The following is a 389-nucleotide window of genomic DNA, read 5'->3' as shown; positions in this document are numbered from 1 at the left end:
GGTGTCGCTCCGCCCCCAGCCGCTCACCGGGACTCACCAAATCCCTTGCTGGGAGGAAGGACGCTGGCCCCAGGCGGCCAGGACACGATCTACCTGTGGGTTGTTGTTTTTTTAAGAGCATTCATTTGCTGCTACCGATTTCCCAGGAGAAACGAGAAAAAGAGAGGCTCCAAACGGATTCTTAAACCAAAGCCGGTGGGATGGGACCAGCCTCGGGCACTTCACCTGGAGGATATTTGTTTGGAAAAGAAAGAGAAAAATGGCGAGATTTTCTTTTTCCACACGTCGGGGGATGAAAAACAAAAAGGATCAAAGGATGTTGGACTTATAGAAGATATATATAAATAAGTATATATATATATATATCCCATGGAGCGGGGCGGCGGGAC

This window comes from Mesitornis unicolor, unplaced genomic scaffold (genome assembly GCF_000695765.1).
Source record: "Mesitornis unicolor isolate BGI_N332 unplaced genomic scaffold, ASM69576v1 scaffold43679, whole genome shotgun sequence".
Taxonomy (NCBI): domain Eukaryota; kingdom Metazoa; phylum Chordata; class Aves; order Mesitornithiformes; family Mesitornithidae; genus Mesitornis; species Mesitornis unicolor.
This window is presented reverse-complemented; position numbering follows the sequence as displayed.